Source organism: Balaenoptera borealis (genome assembly GCF_965194805.1).
Source record: "Balaenoptera borealis genome assembly, chromosome: 21".
NCBI lineage: Eukaryota > Metazoa > Chordata > Mammalia > Artiodactyla > Balaenopteridae > Balaenoptera > Balaenoptera borealis.
The window spans coordinates 13,802,393-13,826,222 of NC_138880.1; the positions used below are offsets into that span (position 1 = coordinate 13,802,393).

Below are 23,830 nucleotides of genomic sequence, written 5' to 3' on the forward strand. Positions count from 1 at the left end.
GAAGTTGGTCAGTATGTGATTAAACATGATTCTGCTCTTAGCCCCACCCTAGATGCTATCAGTTCCTTAAACAGAAGGTTCTGCAGCTGACCAGCCACACTCAAAAACAACAAAAAAACAAATCGTGCCAAATTTTCACACAAGTAACTACAAATTCAGAACACCCCCTTCCCATCCGTGCACCTTTTACTCGTCTTTACAGCTCAGCACACATTTAAAGCACAGGGGGGAATAAATTAAAATCGGCCATTCTCGTGACTCACAACAGATCAATATTTTAAATTTTTAACTTACAATGTCAATAAAATACTAACCAGCCTGGTCAATTGATTCCAAGTTTCTAAACCATTCCTACCTCCTGTTCCTAGATATGCCCCAGGACTCTCCTCACCTTCCACCACCACCCTTCACCCCTATTCAGCCACGCCCACTGGGAAGAACACCAGAACATGAAACACATATGGACTTGGCTGACTTGTATGAGTATCTCCCTTTTCTAACCCCTTATTCAAGCTTTGTGAAATGTCCAGCAAGTAGATTCTTTGACTGCATATTTTCCTTAAAATACTCTTTTTTAAATGACAAAACAAGAACTCCCCAAATGGAGTTTTGCTGAAAGTTAGAACAGCATGCAATCAGTTCAAAAACTGAGAAATACTTTTAGACTTCATGAAAAAATGTCCCTAACTAGCGCTATGACTTTTAGCTGGTCATTTCACCTTTCTGGACTTCAGTGTCCCATTTAGTGATTTGTCTCTTTCAACTAAAATGTTGCACTCTTTAAAAATTTTTTAAAACCATTTTGAAATGGATTTTGATATCTGGTGAGGAAAGTCTCCCTTCATAGTTCTTCTTTTTCAAAACTTTCCTGGCTGTCCATACATTTATAAGTCCAACTGAACTTTAGAACCAGTTTGTCAAATTCTTTTAAAATTACTTAGAAATTTTTATTGGAACTATATTTAATTTAGAAATTAATTTGGAGGAAACTAGTAACTTTATGATACCCATTCAGGAATATAGTCTTTATCTCCATTTATTCAGGTTTTTATGTCCTTTAGAATACAGTATTCTTCAGGTAGTTCTTTCAAATTTGTTTTTATTGTTGCCAAGAATGTATTTTTTTAAATTTTGTTTTCTAGTTTGATTAGTACTGCTTTCCTATGCTGGTAGGTTAAAAAAAAAGCCTTGCGATTTTGTGTTTATCTTGTCTGGCCAACTTATTGAAGTTTGTTATTCTAGACTTTGTTTCAAATAATAACAGTTTGGGCCTATCCTTAAAAGACAAGCAAAAAACTAGGGGAAATATTTCCAAAATACTTTAGAAAGTACATAGATGAAGCAATGTTTATGATATATAAAGAGTGCCTAGAAATCAATACCTTAATAAGAAAAATTAAGAATATAAATACAGTAGTCCCCCCATTATCTGCAGGGGATATGTTCTATGCCCCCCAGTGGATGCCTGAAACCATGGATAACACTATGTATTTTCTTCCTATCCTAACTGGTGGGTTACATGTACAACACGGATATACTAGACAAAGGAATGATTCACATTCTGGGCAGGACAGAGTGGGATGGCACAAGATTTCATCACACCACTCAAAACAGTGTGCGATTTAAAACTGATGAGTTGTTTATTTCTGGAATTTTCCATTTAAGTTTGGTCCACAGTTGACCGTAACAAACCACAGAAAGCGAAACCATGGATAACAGAGGACTACTAACCAAGTTGTTTAAAAGCTGATAACCAGTGAACATATGAAAATGTTCAACTTCGTTAATAAAAAATACAAATTAAAATGATGAAATGCCTTTTTCCCAGCCAATGATTGCAAAGAAAGAAAGACAATTATCTGATGTTAGAAAGGGGGTGAAGAAATGAACAGCATATTAATAAGTCTTTTTAGAGGGAAATTCAGCATTATCTATCAAAAAGTTAAGTGCACATAACCTTTTCTTCCAGAAATTCCAATTCTAGGAATCTCTACATTATACTCGTGTTCCAGAGTTAAAGAGTAAATTTTTAAATGGCATATGGGAAAAAAAATCCTTAAATATCCCTTAAATTGTCCAAGTGTATGTAATTCATTAATTCAAACATGCCTAATAGTATACATAAATATAGATTTATTTACCAAGGTACATATATCATAAACAACACATAGACAAAATAAAATTTTACATTTTTAATTATGTAAGAGCATATTATGATTGAGTTCTACTAAGTTAAATGCATAAAATGCAACTTTATTACTGTTAGAAATACCAGCACACCTGTGTCTGAAGATGTATACATAAAGATGCTTCCTGCAGTAGCATTCGTAACAGCAAAAAATACTGAAAAATAACTCAAATGTCAGCAGGAAGTGGTAAGACATATTATTGTGCATCCTTACAACAGATATTACATAACTATTAAAAAGAATGAGGTACGGCTACACATTCTGATACACAAGATCTAAGATTTATTGCCAGGTTAAAATAAAGAGGGAGTAAATCATATGTATTGCATGTAAGAAAACATTTTTATCTGCATCTAAGTGCATAGAAAGATGCTTATTATACCATTAACTGTGATTACACTTTTGGAACAGAATGGGGTGGGAGATCGAAGGGAAAATTCCATTTTTACTGCATGTACTTCTGTATTTTTACATTAAAAAAAAAAAATCACAAGCCTTATTACTTTGTACTTTTTTTTAACAACGGAAAAATGAGGGAACATGGTATTTATGGTCCTTTGCAACTCTCCAAAAGTTTATGAAAAACAGGTTTTCTGAGGACTCTCCATGTTGATTTCAGTCACTGATAATGTCAGTTATCTGGTACTGGGTAGTAGTGATGATTCCCTGGGAGGTGCAGACAGTGAGAAAGAAAACAGAGAAGGCATCCAACAATTCCAAACATTCTGTAAACGCTTAAATATCCAGTCAATGTGATCTATTCTGTTTCTATATGAAAGTAAACCATCTGCACGTTTCAACAAACTTTTCAGAAATCACAAACACCACCAAAAGACTTTGTTGTATTCTGAGATTAGGCAACAAGATGTATCTGTCTCTTTGAAGCACAAGCTTCCCCCATGAAAAGAAAAAATATATGAAAAACATCAAGGCGGTAGAATGAGGGTCAAAAAGTGGATCTGTAGGACTGAGGAGTGAAGAACATTCTATTTCCTAGGGATTAACATTTACACAAACATTGACTTCACTAATGGAGGGCCGTTTCTACCCTTTATCATTTTGTTTAGTTTATCTGGCCAGTATGATGCAAAACAAACCCAAGATGAAGCAGGGGACATGGCTACTATATATGCAACTCTTCTAACTCGTAAGTCACTAGTATAATCCAGAAACAACACTCTATGTCCTGGCTCCAGAGGGATTTCCCAACTCTGAAAATCCCAAATTGTGATGGAATGTCACAAAAGGGATTTATTGTATTACATTAAAATTTAGCCCTATCCACAGTCATTTTAAGTATAAAGCTAATACAAAACCAAACTGACAGACCTCAGACACACTTAATTTTTGATGAAGAAATCAGATGTCCCTCCCTCTGTACAATGTGCTTCCCACATAGTCCTTCCAAGGAGTCACCATCCTTCAAAGCCCTGCAGAAATGCAAGCTGTAGTACTACTTACTGCATGCCTTCCACATGCACTGTGCTAGGCACAGAATGTACTAGTCCTGCCATCTAGCACACAAAGTAGTGAACTGCATGATCCTGGCCCAGGTTTTCCCAAAGACAGAGCCATTTCAGCCTTCCAGGGGAGCCCAGTCCCAGGTGTATCTTGACCCCTTCCCCATTCTCCTTGGAGCATGTTGCCAGAACCTAGCATTTGCCGTGGTAGATATTCAATAAAAATGCTTACTGAATAAATGGACGAGATGGTGAATTACTAGAGAAGTGAATGCAGCTCAGTATGATTAAAAGCAGAATCTGCAGGAGACAGTGTCACAGATGAGACTATCTGGTGAGGGGATATGATCAAAGGTTTTAAGCAGGAGAATGGCAGAGCATATTTCCATTTTTTGAAAGGTAACCCTGGCTGTCCCGAAGATCGAGAACTGTGGAGAGGCAAGGCTGGAGACAGAAAGGTGTTTCACGAAGCTGGCCCAGCAGCGCAGAAAGTTTTGATGGTGGCCCTGCTCTGATGGTAGCAGGGAAGATGGAGAGAAGGCAACAGATTTAAGAGATACATGGGAGGATGAATTGCTGGATTTGGCGATAGACTAGTTAGGGAGGGAGAGGGAAGAGTTGGGCACCCCGGTAAAGGGTGACTCAGATGTGGAATACAGGGGAGCAAGTTTGGTGGTGAGGATAATGAAATCAGTTACTGGATATGTTAAGTTTAAGGTTTTTGAGAGCCATTCAACTAGAGGTGGTGTGGACACTTGGATATTTGAATCTGGAGCTTAGGACAGAAGTCTGGCACAAAGGACATCACCCATGGGAGAGCAGGATAATGAGAAATGAATACACAGGACAGAGGGCTAAGGAATACTATCGCTTAAGAACCAAACCAAGGAAAAAAGATGAAAAGGAGAATGCAGGAGTGAGGTCAGAGGTGCGAAGGGGGGGGAAGAGGCGGGGAAGTCCACAGTATCATGAAAGCCAAGGAAAGAAACTGTCAAGAAAGGGAAAAATCCAAAATGTAAAATGTGTCAGTAGTGGGATAAGTGGTTTTTGTTTCCTTCCTTATACTTTTCTGTATTTTCCTAGGATCCTTGATAAATATGTACTTTGTTATTCACCAGAAAACTTCAACTGTGTAACATGTCTAACTGTTATGATATCCCCATAAATTAAAGAGCCACAAATAGTCTTCTATCCTCAGGGCATGTGTTTTGAATTCATTCTCTGAGTCTGGTGATCTATCTGCTCCAGCTTCATGACCAGTGACACACATGGCCCAGCCTCCCGGCCAGGGTCTGGAATCCCAACAGAGCAGAGCTGGCTGGCCTATACACAGATGGTCCAGTGACCCTGGGGTCATAAGCATACTGTTCAAATCAAATGGCTAACCAGCAACAGACCCAGCCTACCGTGTCCCACTTCCCACCACTAAGGCCAAAGTTCCCCAACTCTGCACCATTTCCTATAAACAAGATAGCCTATAAACATTCACACAGATACAGGAGGTTCAAGGCTCACCAAAAATATTTGTTCATTGCCTCTAAAAAGGACTTATGTTTACTTACAAGGTACTGCCCTGGCAAGCAGAAGTGTATCATTAATGAAAATGATGGTAATCCACCGAGCCAGCATAGATAGTTACCAATGACTCATACCTATTGTTCTGATGATACTTTAAAAAAAGAGGGGAGGTTTTAACCAAGATACTTCTAGAGGTCAACAAGGATATAAGAAATAATATTCTAACCTTCTACCCTCTTGACCCCAAAACAAAGTTTTGGCATATTTACACCATTCACCTTAATAGCACCCTCTTGGAGTAGGCTCTTTACTTTATAAATTAACAAACTCAAAATATAGGAGTTATTTTACTTGACATAAAGGGATCCAGAGAGAGATGACAGCTCTTCTTCCAGAGAGAGACATAGGGGTCAATTAGAACAGCATGGTCTACTTTAAAAAGGGAATGGGCTCCAGACCCAAACTTGGGCTTCAGCTGACTCACTGCTCAAGGGAGAGTGTTGAACAAAAGCACTTCCTGGGTCCCTTCCAGCTCCAAAAAGCTCTGATAAGCATAAATGGGTATGTTATAACACTGACAGCCAGAGAGAGAGGGAAGATCTTTAAAACCGGATCTCAAACATGTAAGTTTCCATGTTTACATACCACTGTTTGAAAAGCAGTCTCTGTTTCAGGAAAGAAAAATGAACAAACGTTTGTAGTCATCTAGATTGAATATCTGTGCATTTTCATTCATTGATTTAAAACTAAGGAGCACTATTGGAATGCTGTATCTGCTATTTCTTTTTTAAATACAGCATCTTACAAAAAGAATGCATTTACTTCAAAATAATTCTTGGGATGAGTAGCCTTTCCTTTCCAAAAAAAGAAAATTTAAAAACTCTGCCTGGATTATTTTGTTCAAATGGATTTTACTATACTTGGTTTTCATAGGGAAAGAATCATGGACATGGGGTGCTAAAAATAGATGCAATAAAGCTGAGGGGAAAGTACTCGAGAGACTGACACTAACAATTAGCGCAAAAAAAAAAAAAAAAAAAAAAAAGTGGTATCACCAGCATTAAAATAAGAAATCTGAGCCCATCCTGGGAACACTGTCACAGACTGCCACAGCCATCTAGCTTCACAGGCTGGCCCAGCTCCCCAGAAGTCCCTCGGCCCAGGGGACAGCCTTATAAGGCAACTATGCCCAGAAAGGAGATAAGAACACCAGGCACTTAACATTTCCAGAGGCCTCTACAAATGTTAACTCGTTAATACTCACGGTGCTCTGGGAGAGCCATGCCACTTACCATTTCCAAAAGACACTGGGGAGGCAAGACACCTGACATCACATGTAATTATGGCCAAGTGGGTAAGGAGCTGGCAGCCCTTGTTGGGTGCCTGCTTCAGGGCGTGACATGCCTCAGTTTTATCAGAAACTGAGTAAATGCTTTCCTACTCATGAACAGCAAGGGGGAGGAAAATTTCTCAACTCTGACAGTAAGTGAGGAACGGCCTCCACCCTCCCTGCTCTTTCTCCCCCAGATTCCAGCCCTTGGAATAATTAAGACTCCAAGTTGAACAGCCTAGGAAAGGAGCAAGACGCAGGCGAGGGTCTGGAGGGGAGACATGGCACACAGGCGGATGTGAGGAGACGTGTTCTCTCCAAGTTGGTTTCTAGTCTCCAAGCGGACACTTCACACACATCCTTTCACCTTCAGGAATAAACTCGGCCACTGTGATTACAGTGCCAGTAAGAAATAAGACAGCAACCTATACCTTTGGAGAGGATTAAGTGGCCTCATTCTGTTCTTAAAAGTTTAAGAAAAGTTCAATGCAATAATTATCAAATAATGTTTACTGAGAATCTACACTGTGTGACAGCTTGTGGCCAGGTGAAAATATAAAATCACAGTAAATTATATATATGTGTTTAAAAGTCACCTAAAATATAAGCTCTGCTAGAATCTTAAGTCTCCACAAAGGCCAAGGCTCTTTAGCCTTGTTCGTTGATTTACCCTAAACTCTCCATTTGTTGAATGAATTGTCTTTAAAACTAACAAGCAAATGAGCTCGAGGTCCAAATACAAACGTGTAGATATTCATGAAAGGACAGAAGTAAAAATACTAGGTAGCACATTCAGTGTGCTAAGTCAGAGCCTGACTTAATAGTTCTATGAGGGGGAAGCCACTTAGGCTAATACTAGGAAAGCCCAGAGGGTAAGCCTGGGGGGGGAATGTAAATGCATGGAGAGGAGGAAAGAAGACATTCTAGGCACAAGCAGGTCAGGAACCTGGAGGTGGAATCATCTTTGTAAGAAAAGGGCGCCCAAAAAGTGGCAACAACTCAAATGTTCAACAACTGATGAACAAATAAACAAAACACAGTACATGCATACAATGGGAATATTATTCAGCCATAAAAAGGAACAAAGTACCAATTCATGCTACAACATGGATGAACCTTGAAAACAGTATGCTAAGGGAAGTAAGCCAGACACAAAAGGCCACATTTTGTACTATTCCATTTGTATGAAATGTCCCTAATAGGCAAATGCATGAAGACAAGAAGACTAGTATAGTTGCCAAGGGCTGGGAGGAGGCGTTGAAGAACACAGGTTTTATTTTGTGGGGGAGAGAGGGGGCTAGCAAAAAGTGTTCTAAAAATTAAGAGTTGTGATGCTTGCACAACTCTAAATATGCCCCCAAAAAGACTGAATTGTATGCTTTAGAAGGATGAATTTTAAGTTTTGTGAATTATACCTCCATAAAGTTATTAAAAAAGAAAGAACAGGACAGCACCACCACCCGACTAGACGCTGGGACGGAGGTAAAGGAGAGAGAGTGCACACGCGCAGACAGCAGACGCCAAATCTTGAAGTGCAGGGAAGAGCCTGATCACAGGGAGCTTTAAATGTCAGCGACAGAAATCTGCGTCTTACCCACTAACTACAACCAAAAAATGGTGGTGGACAGTGCCCTCCAGTTTTCAGAGTACTTTCCTAGACGTCAGATCCTTTGACCAAGGAGCCGCCAAATGTTTCCAGGTGCTAGTTGATTTATGGGGAGTAACACCTTTGGAAGAGGTACCTCATCTGCCCTTTGTGTGAATGGACTAAGAGTGAGAGAAAGCCAGTTGAGGCTCTGAGGGTCTAACTTAGAGTCCAGACAGGTAAGACGGTGAAGGTGGGACAGATTCCAGATTTTCTGAAACGAGAGACGCTATATGTAACTGGGTGACTCACATCCTTGAAAAGAAGTTGCCACATTACTCACCACTGGGGACTTAGGCAGGTACCATATCTCAAATTTCTCTACAAAGGCAGGATCCTAAGGGGTACTGGGCCCCAAAGATCTCTTGATCTCCTTGGAATAAATTTTTCGAAAGAAACAGTACTCCAGACTGACAGTGACACTTAGTATAAGACGACAGATTCTGAACTAACTGTGCAGGTCAAATCCAGACTTTGCAATTCATCAGCTGTGACCTAGAGCAAGTTATTCACCTCTCAGCTCCTCACCTGTGCAATAGGAATAATGATGGTTGGTACCTACCTGATATAGCGTTATGAGGACTAAAAGAGTTAACATACACGAAATGATGTGAACGGCGCCTAGAACAAACTAAACAAGGCCCCCTCGTTACCCATCAACTATGCTTTTCCTTCACAGCACTTATCACAGTTTATAATTTTATATTTACAGGTGCTTTTATTTAATATACACTTCCCCACTACACTGCAAGTTCCAGGAAGGTCAAGGACAATGTCTGCTTGCTGCCCATTGTATCACTAGGGCCTAATACATTAGGAGTTTAATAACTCTGGAATGACTACACCTGGGAATTATATATTCTGTTTCTAAGGCTGAGAGCCACCATGACTGATCAACAGCCGGGCTACTGCAGAATGAAGACGAAAAAAAACAAATGCAGTCAAGGAGTAAAGGGCTCCATCCAGGAAGCTGAGGGGAAGATTCAAAGAGGAAAATGTTTTATTTTTCCAGTATGCTAACCTGATTGGCGAGTGTGGCTCTGCAAGACTAGTTTTAAAAAAAAAAAAAGAAGAAGAAGAAAAAGCTTAGCATACCGACATTGCGTTCTGCAGGTCTCTGTCGCCTATGGAACAGGCCTGGTTGGGGAACCAAGGACAACTGATAAAAATTCTTTAAAATATCCTCAAATCTCTACCATTACTCATTCACTCATTCAAAATTAACAGCCAGATAAGCTCCAGAAATTATCTAAGCATTTTAGTGCCTACAAGCAATACTCAAAATAACTAGGAGATGTCTTGAAGGGGGGTTAAAAAAGTCAATATAGGGAACTTCCCTGGTGGCGTAGTGGTTAAAAATCCGCTTGCCAATGCAGGGGACATGGGTTCCAGCCCTGGTCCGGGAAGATCCCACATGCCACGGAGCAACTAAGCCCGTTGCTCCGCAACAAGAGAAGCCAACTAACAACTACTGAGCCTGTGCTCTAGAGCCCGTGAGCCACAACTACTGAGCCCACGAGCCACAACTACTGAAGCCCGCGCGCCTAGAGCCCATGCTCCGCAACAAGAGAAGCCACCACAATAAGAAGCCCGTGCACCAGAACGAAGAGTGGCCAACGCTCGCCGCAACTAGAGAAAGCTCACGTGCAGCAACAAAGACCCAACACAGCCAAAAATAAATAAATAAAGAAATAATAAATAAAAAGGGAATGTAAGCCCTTTGACCCAGAAATTCCACTTCTGAGAGTCTAAGCTAAGGAAATCACTAAGGGTGTATACTCCAATTTAGCTAGCAGGATGTATAGCACTATTTATATCACAAAGCTGGAAACAAGCTCCTGGCTCGATAATAAGGAATGGGTTAAATACATTAAGGCACATCCTTACTACGGCATAGTATAAAGAATTAAAGATGGAGCTTCAGAATGTATCCACTGGCATGCAAAGATATTCATAACGTAATGTCAAGTGAAAAGAAAATCAAATAAATGTAAGTAAACACTATTATGGTATGATCTCGTTTTTGTAAAAATAGAGGGGCGTGAGTGTATGTGTGTGTTTACACTCGTACACACAGAAAAGGACATAAATAAGATAGATACCAAAATGTTAACATTAGCTGTAGAGAAAGGAATTGTTAAAATTTTAATAAACTTTATAGCTTTTTTTTTTTTTTTTTTGCTTACCTTTATTTTTGGAGTGGGGGGAAGGGAAAGGAGGGGATAATACAGGTGAATTTATTTGCCAATAAAAAAAAGATGTTATTTTTGAGGGGAAACACGGTGAAAAGAAATTTGGACCCAACGTCATCCAATTAGGTAAACAAGTGGCTTATGCATCTTGGTAGTCTCAATAATAAAAACCAGATAAAATAAAAATCCAATGGAGTTATTTTTTTAGTGTTGGGAGAAATGACTGCAGAGTTAAGTGCATAACACGATTTAAAATATGCGACAATATCCCAGAAGATAATCTCTGCTGTACACTGAAGCTACACTGTGGCCCACTGCCGTTGGAGTGGGTACCACAAATGTCCAACACAACAACAAAAAATGGCGTTAATATCCTAGAGCTTTCAATAAAGGGAAATCATCTCAGGACTTTACAACGAACAATACGCTTACTCTTTATCCTAACCCTATATGAGAAATGTCCTAATTTGTATGACTGCAAATTAACCCATTTGGGGTGGGGAGGGCAGTGACGTATTCATGGTACATTTTCCGAGGAATATGACTGCAACTTCATTTTGGACAATATAATGCTTATTAGTTTTGTGGCGAGATTTCAGAGAGCATTGGGATGAGGTGGAGGATCGAGGTCAAATTGCTGGATTTCTGTGCCTGGGTCTCCAGCTCCGAGCGGCACCCAAGCTTTCCTGGGCTGACTTCATTAGTGAATAAGGAAACACAACACTGTTTCGTGGAGTTCAGAATAAGCTCATACCAAAAGGATTTTTCTGTATAATCATGACCCATGATTTATAATAATAGTAATAAGAGCAATTTTCATGTTGATTAATTGTTAATTAAAAATGGGGGGCTTTGGGAAGGCAGAGGAAGGGACAACTTAACGGTTAAAACTTCTCAAATGATCATCTGCCAAAATCAGGAACTGAACATATTCCAAAGCCCCACAGGTATTTTTGAGTCTTTGCTCCCTCCCTACTGGCTTTTGTTTTTGTTTTTAAGATACAGAGTCAGCAGGCTGGGTGCACTATGACCAAACGGCAACAGATGCTAGTCTTGCAAAGGGCAAGACTCTTCCCTTTGATCATCCAAAAACATTCCTGATCAGGACATTCTCATTTGATTCAAGGTTGACCAGTAGTTGCATGAATGGGAAGAGCTACAGAAGAAGCTGTTCCTCCACGCAATACAATCAGACACGCTTCATTCCCAAATCCACCTAAACCACAAAGTAACCTATGTAAAGCATGCAGGTTGGGAATATTTGGTCCTAGTCACCAAAGCTGATGCAGAAACGGTTCTCAATGCAAAGAATTCTACCGCCAGACATTATAGTTACAAGTGCTTAAATGTAGACAGCAGATCATCACTGGTATTTTAATCTTTTCTTTGTAAAAATACATGATGTTACACAGATAATAACTGAAAAACAACTGATCTTTTACAAATGAAAAACAAATGCCAGATGTATACCATATAAGCCTCCAAATGAATATGTCAATGTATATTTTCATATCTGTAAATTACTAACACTACAACAGTAATCTTTCTCTCAAGTTTACTTATTAGGAAAATGAGAAAACCTACCAACACGTGAGACACTGGAATTTAACAATCTTTCCCTGTAAACCTTTACAGCAATTCTACACTCCTCGATTCCTATTTAAGATACAGAGTCTTTCAACACATGTAATATCCAAATAAAACACTTTCATACTGGGATCTGAGCATCCGCTTTAATCTTATCTCTGCAATTCTGTTAAGTGTCTGGTGCCCTGATGTAATCCACCTCTCTACCCCCAACACACCACACTGTACCCACCAAACACATCAGCAGGCCTTTCTAAAAATATAGTTACAATATAAAGCCTAAAATAGTAGGCTAACAATGTTTCTTTGAGATGCTTGTCGTTTTCTGAAAACGAAGTAAGCCACAAAACCACTTTCAACAAAAATGTGTGTTTCTAATTATTAGTGGGAAGATTTATATTCCTAAAAAAAAAAAAAAAAAAAAAAAAGGTGTGCCTAGAAGAAGTTCATTGCTGCAAGTCAGCAAGAATCTGTAAAGGCAAAATAATTTTGATAAGACAGAACTACTTTCCTAGCAATATAAATTCAGGATCCTGCTGAATAAATACTGATATAATGAATGGTCACTTTAGAGTGAAGAGAAAGAAGGAGCATTCCAAAGCAGGGGCAAGGCCCAACATTTCTTCACATGGGCCTGCTATCTAACACAGAAATGATTACAAATGCCTTCTGTTAGTCAAGCGGCAGAAGTCACTGGCTCTTATCAGTTAAGATTTAGAAAAAATGAAGATGGTAGTTAATGCAGTATTCAAATCTTTGATTTATCCATAGGGTCTTCAGTAGCAAATCACAGCACCCCAACTAATAGATCATACAAAATATCCCTTTCTTCTCCTTTCCCCGTTCTGTATTTCTGCATCCTGCTGGTGATGGGTTTTTCAAGCAGCAGCTAAAAGCCAAGGTTAAAGCTGAAGGTCACGGTGGGTATAGTTCTGCCCCACCTGGTTCCTTTTGGCGTGTTGGGGTTATGAAGCCACACTGTCCCAAAAAGTGTGTCCCATTTTACTTTAAACCTCTCCAGCGCTCACACTGGGTACTGCCTGACACTTTGGACATTTGGGAAGGTGAGCAGGGAAGGAATTTTCTCCTTTCTCCCTTCCCTCCCTTCGCATGGCTAAAGCAGAGATTAATTTCCTAGCTCTGGTTTTCTGTATAACCCCTCCTCAAAACACAAAGACTCAGGATGGGCCTTAAAGAGTCCTTTTGTTTAGAGAGGGTCATTTCCTGCCGTTAGCTCACACCCAGAAACTCCCACCCATTTCTCCAGGAGGGGCACGGATTTTCTCAGTAAAAAACAAAAACAAAACAATCTCAGGCTTAAAACCATTCCCCGCAAACAGCCTATCCCCCTCCACCCCGGATGTATCTGGGCTGGCGTGCCAGCACAGCACAGGGGAGAGGAGAAGTGGGATGAAGCAGAAAAACGGCAGAGGAATTACAGATCTCTCAACGCACAGCAGGCGTTGTCTGTCCACCCCTATGTTTTAGTTCGGGGAAACAGACACTTAAATGACTTGTCGTACGTCCCTTAGGAAACAAAAACGGTGCAGTAATTTAAAAAAGAGTACTGATGATTTGGTCAAGAACCGACTAATATAAGGATTTATATACCACTGGTTATAAGACTATCAGACAGTAGATGATGGTAAAATTTAAAAAGTTTGCTCAAGGTCGAGCATTATGACATAAATGCCATAAATGAGGATAATCCAATGGCCTGCACTTTCATGAGTGCCTCAGTGAGCTCAATTAACAGGCAGTCTGATGACCAAAGTAAGGATGACTTAGATGTCTACATCCTGACACGTCACCTGTTGTGCTTTACAAAGTGAGGAAACACAGGTCCTGCGTCTGTGAGGCTGACTTGTGGGTATCATCTGCGGCTGTGAGGTGCCGGCCTCAGGGTTCCCAGGGCTCAGATCAGCCGCTGCCGGGTAGCTACCACACAGGTGCTTACAGGCTGGATTTGGCTAGCTAAAGCCCGCCTTATCCTGAGCTGGGTGCCTTTTCCCTTTGTAGGCAGAGGGAGGAAAGCACATTGAGCTGGAGGCTAGACTAACTCAAAGGGCTGAGAGTGAGTGCTAAGTCTATCTCCAAATCAATTCCACCTGGGTTATTAACATTAACTCTTTGCAACCCAACAGCACATCTGCAAAACAGTAATCAAAGTCATCTTGCCCTACTTTTACTTGTCACTCCATGGGCGGCCCACATTTCACTCTTGCTTCTGTGGAAATACGTATAACTTGTTTTCCATTCTAACTGGACAAAGGGAAGGATTCCTTTACGTATGAAAACCTGTTTTTCCCCTCCCCAGCCCCCATCTCCATGGGATCAATCACTTACCATCCCAAATTTCTGGCTTAACAGCAGGTGGTAATTGTACTTTCTGATGTAATTACAGGGGGATGGGGATCCAGAAATGATCATCTTGAAGGCAGCATTAAAATGTAATCTAAAAACTGCTGGAAAAGACTTAGGACCATGCGGTATATTGTACGGGCCTCAGAATTTGACAGGTTGGTTTGTATTCCCGTCATTTAACAAATAACAAACGTTGGGCAGTTCTAGGCATTGGAGTTACAGCCCGAAACAAGACAGGAGTCACATTCTAGGAGTGCAAGACAAGTACCCAAGGTAAAGTCAGTGAGTAAAAAGTACTCTCTGGGAAATAAAATAAGAAGGATGGGACAGTGGTTGGGAATGTGGGGATACTTTGAACTTGGAGGTCAAAGTTCTCCCTGGGTGACATCTGAACTGACATCTGAATGAATGCCAAGGACGCGGCTGCCACAGGAACATCTGGGTGTACAGTTTCCCAGGCAGACAGAAGAGCACACACAAAGGCCCTGAGGCAGGAACATGTTTGGCAAGCTGGAGATACCTAAGTAAGGCCCAAGCAGCTGAAGCATAACGAATGAAGCTGTGATTCCTGGTGGATGAGGTCAGGAAGACCAGCAGGGCCCAGATCACATGAACCTTGCACACTGCTGGAGAGTTTAATCTCCTACCACTAGTTGCAAATAAAACGTCAGACAAATTACTTAATCTCTCAGAGCCTCAGGTTCCTTATCCCTCAACATGGGATGAGAACACTTCATTGGGTTTGTTAAAGTGCAATGCTTAATGTAAAATGTGCTATATTTAAAACATATAACCAACAAGGACCTACTGTATAACACAGGGAACTCTGCTCAATACTCTGTAATAACCCAAATGGGAAAAGAATTTGAGAAAGAATTGATACGTGTATAGGGATAACTGAATCAATTCGCTGTACACCTGAAACTAACACATTGTTAATCAACTATACTCCAAAATAAAATAGAAATTAAAAAAATAATGTGCAACGCTTAAAACAGTAGACACTACTCAGTAGATGCTTAGTGAATTAATGTGCCAAAATCCATACATGCTTTTACAAGTTTGATTATATTTGGACATGCACCTGATCTTCAATTCTCCCTCCAATTTTCTTACACATACGCAGTAAGACTGAAAAAAATTTTTGTAACAAAAATGGTCTCAGCCCTAGCTCTAACCAGTTTTTTTTGCTAATTGCTGGGAAAATGCTTGGAGGTCTTGGTAAAGAAGGAAACAGGCTTAGAAGGGTAGAGAGGAGAGAAGGCAGAATCAGAACACGGCGACTGGACTCCAGGACAGCTCATGTTCCTTCTAAGGATAAGCCAGGCCCGGAGGAAAAGCAATTACCAACGTTTTCAGTCTCCCGTCACCCAGCATCCCAGGGCAGGCACAGGACAGAAGCGCGCGCGTGCGTGCGTGCATGTGTGTGTGTGTGTGTCCCTTCTCTGCCCCAAAACACATGCGTGTGTGTGTGTGTGTCCCTTCCCTGCCCCAAAACACATCCTGCCGGCTTAGAGGGATACTGTATTTAAAAACAGATGCTTCTTTGGAAACTCACACATTTTAAGTCCTGTAAATCGCACATGCTGGGTAAAGTAATTACACTTTTGTAGCACTTCCCCTCCCAGCACAAAGGAAATTCTGCTACTTCTGTAAAAAGATAACACTTTCTGTGCTGTCCCTTCTCTCATGAGGCCAAAACTATCTATCCTATAGGTGGGCATAAGAGAAAAGTTCACAAAACAGGATCCTGGGGATTCGAGGGGAAAAAAAAAAATTTGTTTTATCTCTAGGATTTCTTAGAAAAATGTTGGCCTTCTGCCAGCATATCTACCTGATGACATAAGAATTTAGGAAGAGCAGAGAAAGGAACGTCATTTAAAAAAAAATCAACTCACGAGAAGTAAAGACTAACTGAAAGTAGAAATTAGTCTCTAACTTCTTTTCATGGGTTGGTGAGATGTACCTCAATTTTGAGACTCCTAGGTTTCTCTGTACCTTTGCAAAATCCTAGGGGCTGACATGATTGATCTAGGCTGCTTTGGCATTCCCTCAGCGTTTTAAATTTGTGTAACAATACTGTATTACAGCCTGGAATTTGGAACCGTCTTCCTGGTGTGATTGGCATTTATTACTGCCATTTCCGGTTTTTTCTCCAGTATTCTACATAATGTGCATCATAATGATTGCAGCAGGGTTAAAACCTACGAGAAATACAAATGCAATTGTTGTTTTCCTTAAATTCCTGGACCGTTTTTCTTTATTCACGAGTTGACACTTAGCTGTGAGCAGAAAATGTAGCAAACTTTTAGGAAAGCACGAAATGAATAAATTGAAAATATGACCCACGCAAGAGATGACTTTGGGCTCTAGCCAAAGGCTCATTCTAACTCCCCCCACCCCCATAAAATGAAAAAAAGAACAAAGCAACTCGGGGAAATTTTTTCTTATACAAATACTCAAGCCTCTCCAGGCCTTCCATCTTTACCTCCCAAACCCATCTACAAATGTTATGTCCCTTCTAGGTACAGGGTTGGGAGAAGAAAAGTTTAAGTAAAAGCCTGAGAATTAACTGCAAATTTTAGAGGAAAACAATTTGCAAAGACTGTTGATGAAAACAAACAATCAAAAAGTATATGAAATAATACTATATATACCCAGAGTTTTTTAAGCTCCCCTGAATCGGGCTTTCAAATGGTTAAGTATCCTGAACACTATTATAACTAGGCAGATATATGCAATACATTCTTATGTTCCTAAATTAAAAGAGTACTTTAAAAAATTTGCTTCAATTTTTCCTGAGAATTTCCAGTTCTCCACCCCACCCCCTTTTTTTTTTAAAAACACAGCTTCAAATTTTAAGTAAATTGTCCATCTTTTGTTGCCTACCCTCACAAGGTTTCCTAGGAAGAAGGGTCCCACGCCCTCTCTAATTTTCTGGGCACTCAGTTCATATTATACAGCTTTTCGATTGCTAGCTATATAATCTTCAATTGTTCTGAAAGACCTCTCCTCTGCACCTCAAACCCAACCTCTCAGTTGCCTTCTTTTCCTTCCCCTTCCAGGTATTTTCTACTTCTACAAATACAACCACCATTTAGCTAGTCATCCAAAAGAGAAACCCAAGAGGCTCCACGGATGGAACTCCTAGTCTTCTCTCCTGAGCACCTGACAGTTACTGCAGGCCCTGAACACCTCTCCCGCCCGGCTCAATCACCACCGCCAGCCACTGCCTAATTTTGAGACCAGGACTCCTTCAGTGTTAGCCTCCAAATCCACTGTATCCCCTTTGCCACAGGAACATCTCAGAACTCCAAGTCCCCGCTGCACAGAAGCCCAGCTCCCATCACAGGAAGAGTCTTTCCTGGTCCCTGGCATGGAAGGAGAGCTCCTCTATCCTTCCCCCGCCAATGCCTCCATCCCCCTCCCATGCCTCCCTCCCGTTCCCATGCCTCCCTCCCCCTCATATCCTGACTTCCCTTCCTCTCCTGCTTGTTTTCCCTTTTAAACCTCTATCTTCATTGAAGGCCAATCCCTTTGACTAGACAATCTTTCCCCTCCTGTCTCAACCCTTCTTCATCTGGAAAAAAAATCTCAAATATCACCTTTTTTTAAAGCTGTCTTTCATGTATATAGCTCCATCACCCCCTCCCTGTGCTGCCCACTGGTTCCCAACTCCAACTACCGCCTCACTTAATTCAACACAGTGCTTTACTGTACCTGTTTACACAGGGCCATCGCCACTAAACCTGGGCGAAACTTGGAGTAAGAGCTTTTGTCCCAGATCTTGGGCCCCCCAGAATCTGAACGTGAAGGCCCCAGTCACTCAGCCTCTCAGTGCCTCAGTCACCTCCCCATATAACGAGGGTCCTCATCACCGTAATACCTACATTAGCTCATTGTGAGGATGAGTCACGTGATACACATAAAGTGCTTGGCCAGTACTTGACACAGAATACTCAAAAGTTAACAATTCTTACCTGAGTGAACGGCTAAAAAGATGTCTGAAAATTTCCCCGGATCAAGTATTTCAGTATTTTCTTTTTCCGGCGCTCGGCAAAGACGACTAGGCAACAAACTAGGCAACTCTGTTCTGATAAGCTCCCCAGTCGAGCACTCCCTGCTCGCTCCAACACACACAGCGCACTGAAGTGGTTTGCAATATCCTCCCCGTACACTTAAAGATAGGGATGTGAGTTCAAGGAATCATACCCAAGTCATCCGCATGGACAGATAAGCTCATCCCCCCCCCCCTCCCACGATGCCCTCATATCAACAAAGCATCAATTTAAAGACCTGGTCCCTGCTGGCCTCAAGCCCAGAGAGCCAGGCCGCCACTTTTGCCCCAGCTCTTACTAAGGTTCATTCTCTTCATTCCTTCCTACATTTTTTCTTTGACCAAAGCAAGCACTGTTCAAGAGGAACATTTGCATTCCCTTTCCCCTACCCCCAAGGCAGACACTAAGGTGCCAAATGAAACTGAACACAAACATTCCAAAGTGGCCATCACACAAGGCAGCCTCCTTTGGGAATGCTGTTCTAGCACCACTGAACCAGAGCTTCCAGAAGCCCCTGTCCAAAAGGTCAAAATGAATCCCACAGCAAAAACCAAATTCTAATAGTGAAAACCCAACTGCACCTCAAAATGAGCGGGCCCACACTGGCAGTGGCTGTCGGATAAACCAAGCACACTGGCCCGTGGGCGCAAACGGAGGCTGCAAGGTGACAGGTGGGGGAGATCATTTCCCAGAGGATCCATCCATCCATAACCGGCTCTAAACCCCACATTAAGGAAGTGGCTGCTTTGTGACAGCTTACCTATTCAAGGTCATCACCACCATCCCTACCAGTAAGGATATTTCATATGTTTATAAATTATAAAGAATTATATGTGCATACATGTGTAAGAGTGTGGTACTTACCTTGTGCTGGGTACCAACTTTGGGTAGGTGTTGGGGATTGGAAACACTGTGATAAGACGGTATAGATCTTAAAGGAAAACAAACAAACAAAAAAAACCCCCAAAATGAAATGTAACGATCCAGGAGTTAAATGGAGATAACATAATGTATCTTCTGGAATTCTGAGGAAAAGCCTCTCTTTGGGATAGGACATTCAGGTGATGAGATCTTGCAAAATGTAGGCTGAAACTTGACTTTTGCCTGGAAAGCAGTTCAAGCTAGACCAAGAGGGAAAGGGTGGTTGAAACAAATGGTGTGCAGAGTATGTACGGTGGTACCTTAGGAGCAATCTTGAGTGTCATATTTGGACTTCACTGAGTGCTGAAGGAGCTGGGGTACCAGAGGACCCAGCAGTGCGTGTTAGGATGGATTGAGAAAGCATGTTAGAACAAGGAGAGCAGCTGAAGATCACTAGGAAGAGACAGGATAAGGGAATGAGATAAACATTATGAGGAAAGGCTGTGAGGATCAGAGGCCTGATTCCCCAGGCAAGGCTTGGGAGCAAAATGAAATGTGACCAACCCAATGGTTTTGTGACACCTACAGATATTTCAAGGGAAGTTATTGAAATCTAAGAGAAAAGACATAAAATTGCTTTTGTTCCTATGTGCATTACAGAAAATTTAGAAAACACAGAAAAGCACCAGAAAGTAAACAAAATGATCTGTAATGCACCAGATAGTTTTTTTTATTAATGTTTGGTTATTTTTTTTAATTGGCATCACATAATATAAAACTTTTATTTTTGCTCTTTTCACTTTATGTCATGAGAATTAACCCCTCAATTAAAATGTAGAGAAGCTGGAAGAGAAAGTCAGATTCTCTCCTACAGCATTCAGAGGGCGGCAATGGTAACACCTTGACTCCAGATTTCTAGCCTCCAAAACTGAGAGAGAAGAGATTTCTGTTGTTTTAAGCCACCAAAAAAAAATTTACATGCACGCACGCACACACGTACATTCTTTAAAAATGTGGCTTTTAACGGCTACCTAATATTCTCTTTGAGGAATCAGACCATGATTTACTTAGCAATTTCGCTGTTAGGCATAGAGTCTCTGTGAATTTTCCCTATCATAAATAACTCTAATAATCATCCCTTGAAATAAATCTTTGTGCATGCGTATTATTTCCTTAGGGTAAATTTCTAAAAATAAAAGCACGGAATCAAAGGGCTTGAAATTTTCATATACAGTGCCAAGTCCTTCCGAAAGCTGCCGTGATTCATATCCCCATCGCAGTGCACAAGAATTCCCACTTTACTGCCCCATCACAAACGTCAAAGGCTTCGGTCCTCAAATAAGAGCATCCAATCTATCTATCCAACAAACAAATGCCGGTAGAAACAGATGACAAGCGAGCATAAGGGTTTATCAGGGAAATTTTAAAACCACTACTGGAAAAATAACTCAGAAATGCATGCCATATTGGCAGTGGTCTTGCAGCATCATTTTACTATGAAGTCACCACATTTTCATCCAAAACACTGTCACCAAATCCTATTTATGATTGAAATATAAGTTTATTACATTTGATTTGATTTGGAGTAACAGACTTCAAACTTGGTTAAACTGTACAAAACCATTTTGTATTTTCCCCAGGTCATAATGTAGATTAATCTTAATGCTCAATGAAAACCCACCGTTGCCGCATCAAACTACCATGGTACCCTTTCTCTGTGCCGATTACCTAAGAAACAACTTCTTCATGACCCCAATATTTGGGCAAAATTACTAAGTACTTTAAAAGGCGGAATGCGAGGTAAAAGATTTGTATTAACTTCTGAAGACCTGACTTTGTGTGATTTCTGCCCAACATCTGACAAACATCTTTTTGATCAACAGTCCAACAAGGCCAAGATTTTCTGTTTTAGTTTTAAGTACAAGAATGTTCAAAAGCAATTTAAGGAGAAATTACTCTAATATCAGTGCTTCAACATAATAAAACACCATTTAGAAATGATTTGTAATCAGCCTGAAAAGTACCCAATGACACAGATAACATAAAAGTAAAAATAAGACCAGATTACTATTTATCTGATTTCCATTTTGAAAATTCAGTGACCAAAAATAATTTCTATCTACTACTAGAATGTCTCAATATACGAAACTTAAATAAGACAAAAAATTATGTCTGTTACTTATATATCTATTAACTTTAGTAAAGTCGGTCAAGTGAGAACTGCCAAGTGTTTTAAGAGAATACCATCTAGTCCAAAATTAGAGGCAAATTCTAGGAATTATTTTATTAATTGTAAAGTTACCTAAGAAATTATCTACTGCCCTATACATACACATACAGAAGCCTTGTAAATCTCAGATCCCAAGAAGATTTTGACAACTGGTTTTTCTTTACAGGGACAACTTGCATAGGAACACATATGTATAGAATACTAGAAGCCAGAAAACCAGATGTATTCTTACAGTTGGCTAGCCAAATCTTAAAATTATTTTTCCTCAAAGTTTTAAATACTACCCAGAGCAGAAGACTACTTCCTGCCCAAGTTCTCAAAAACTTCCAACCCTAAAAAGCTGCAAAAATTCTCCTAAGTCCTTGTCTGTTCCTTCTATTCAATTGGAACCAAAATAAGTGTTTCAAGTATCACTGTTTCAAATGAGCTTTAGAAGCTCTCAATCAGGGCTGAAATGTACTGGAAAATAAAAGGAACTCACTTTTTTTAAAAAGTAGAAAAAAAAACAACCCTGGATTTTATAAAGTGATAAAGTCTAAATTACCCTGATGATCTATGAAACTATTTTCTCTTAATAATGACTGGACTCACTCTTCCTCATCAGCTCAATGGCTATCAGAAAACTACAACAAAACACATTTTTCCTCTCTTGTCATTACGTGTAAATACATTGTATATGTGTGTGTTCTGTTTACTGGAATCCTTGACCACGGCTTTTAAATGTGTTTGAGAACAAATTGCTGATCCCTGGGTGGGCAGGGAAAGGGTCCAGGGCAGTGGTTTTGTATATTGCTGAGCACATTAATGGGACTCACCAAATACCATATTTATTTTACTTGTGGCTTTCAGGGTTAGGAAAAAGAGGTTAGGAGTTTTTCAAAAACAAACATAAACCCCAAACAGGGAATTAGGGCAAAATTACCTAGATCATTCAGGCCAACTTACTTTCTTTTCCTGAATTTTTTTTTTTTTCTGAATTTTTAACATTATAAAACTTCTCTCTTCATGGTGTATCTGTTTTGTCTGCTCCACCTCTTGTACAACTTGGGTTCTGAAATCTTTTTAACTGTCCCCTTATTTTTAAAATAACAAGTGTCTTGCGAAAACTGATACCTTCTAGAGCCACATGCCATTCCCACTGGTTAAGAGGCAGTGATTGTTACTGGCATCATCTGATTCTAATATACTAGTACCCAAGCCTCACACATTAAGACGCCCACGATCAGGGCAGACAACATGCCAGTGCTGTCTGCAGTTAAGCTGTATGGGTCAAGCAGAAAAATGTGACTTTTCTCTACCTAATTTTGTCAAGTAGGTTATGGTCTGGGGACACTCAAACAAAAAAAATCTTTGGTTTAACCTGATTAACTTTCCAAGTTCTCAATCAGGTGAAGAGAGAAAGACGGTGTCACGTAATATATTCTTACCCTTAGAAGTCAACAGATCGCCAATCTAAGTGACACAGAAAGGTTTCTGAAGCCATTATTATCTTGGTATGTTAGCTGAATTAGTTAAACACAGCAACTCCTTAAAAAAGCAAACTTATTTTTAAAATTTTACTTCAGTGGTCGGGAAAACAAATAGCAAAGCAGCAGGTAAGTTTCAAGAAAAAAGCGGAACTTGCAATTCAAGGCTCCATCTCTTTGAAAAAGAAGGAATGTCGGTAGTACTCCACTTGCAGTTAAAAAACAACTAGCATGTAAGCAACGCTTTTCAAAATAATAGTTTATAATAATGAAGGCAATTTCCTCAGGTGAGAAGGCAAACTTCTGGCTCACAGCAATTCACCTGGGGCTCACAGCAATCACCTGGGTTGCACTTACAACCATGTTAAGAGTAAAATCTTGTTTGTTTTGCATGGTCTTAGGGCTCCCTTCCGTCTTCCCCATTTAAACAGTTCCTATTTTACAAGTGCACAAAGTGCTGAGGGCTTGTATGTTTTAGTTAAATCCTCCGCAACCTTTGGTTTCACTATCAGAATTTTAGTTTACACACCACACAGTATCTCCATAATAATCTCAACATCCTAATCGCTTTAGAATCAGTTTACCTTTCGGTCAACCTCATACATCAGCATGCAATACCTATAAGAACGCTTTTACCGAGACTGCATACTTTCTGGCATCTAAACATAAAGTTCCTTTTAGAATGTTTAAAGTCGGTTTCGTGGGCTTCTTAAAAAGTAGGCGGAAAGTATTGTTTATTGGGCTCCAGATAACATACCTGCAGGAACTGAGCCATTTAACAGGATATCAGAAATATTCCAACCACAAAATTCTGAAACATTTGTTCACGAGTTCCCCCCACGTTTATCGAATTTTGTTTCTACCAAAGGAACGCTCTGCAGCCGTTAACATATTTACGGTTGTTACGGACGCACCACATGAAATTGACGC

The 23,830-nt window shown here is 40.3% G+C and overlaps 1 protein-coding gene across 3 annotated transcripts in view; it reads right to left on the reverse strand.

Annotated features, from left to right (window-relative positions):
- The window catches only part of RBPMS (RNA binding protein, mRNA processing factor), a 188,936-nt gene that overhangs the window by 163,306 nt on the left and 1,800 nt on the right, over positions 1-23,830 (reverse strand). The gene's annotated exons all lie outside the window — the stretch shown is intronic.